Raw genomic sequence first — 834 nt, forward strand, 5'->3', positions numbered from 1 at the left:
CCCCCTGCTTCTTTATTAGTAGTGCTCTACTGGCGTGAGAACGCTTTTTTGTAGCACTGGTTGGATCGTATAATCTTGCTCCAGGCGGCCCGGCGGGTGCACTTGAAGCTTATGTGTTCATTTTATCTGAATGATGCTGGGCAGAAGCAGGGGCGGCCAGCAGAAGGGGGACCGACAGTCCGCGCTCGTGAAAAAAAAAAAAAAAATACCAAAACAGACTAATGCTTAGTGATAGAGAGTTTGGTGTTTGGTGTGAGAATTCTCTCTTTCTATGTCCATCATATGCAGTGATAAAGTGGTACAACTCTGGATCTTAAACGTACTTTATGGTCTTTAACCACCCCCCAGCTCTTGCCTGCCACCATTCTTCTGTCTTTCCCCTTTTGCCTCCCATTATTGTATGCAAATTAGCCGCCATCTTTGTTGGCGGTTAACGGCCATCTTGGCTGGCAGCTAATTTGCATATCACCCTGATTAGCCAATGGGAAAGGTAGCGGTCGTACGCTAATTACCATGTTTCTCTTTTATTAGATAGGACTAGAGGCCTGGTACACAAAAATTTGTGCACTTGGGGAGGCTCTCTCAGCCTGGCCTGTGCCCTTTCACAGTCTGGGACTCCTCAGGGGATGTCCACCTGCTGGCTTAGGCCTGCTCCCTGGGGGATCGGACCTAAGCTGGCAGTCAGACATCCTTCAGGCAGCCCGGGAGCCCTCGGGGGATGTCCACTTGCCAGCAGGGAGCAGGCCTAAGCTGCAATCGGACATTCTTAGTGCTGCTGAGGAGGCGGGAGAGAGCTTCTGCCACCACTGTTGTGCTGGCAGCCATCAGCCTGGC

At 51.2% G+C, this 834-nt stretch overlaps 1 pseudogene; it reads left to right on the forward strand.

Annotated features, from left to right (window-relative positions):
• LOC106697152 overlaps window positions 1–834 on the forward strand; it is a 60,796-nt pseudogene that overhangs the window by 1,022 nt on the left and 58,940 nt on the right.

This window comes from Myotis lucifugus, unplaced genomic scaffold, assembly GCF_000147115.1.
Source record: "Myotis lucifugus unplaced genomic scaffold, Myoluc2.0 scaffold_50, whole genome shotgun sequence".
NCBI classification, from domain to species: Eukaryota; Metazoa; Chordata; class Mammalia; order Chiroptera; family Vespertilionidae; genus Myotis; species Myotis lucifugus.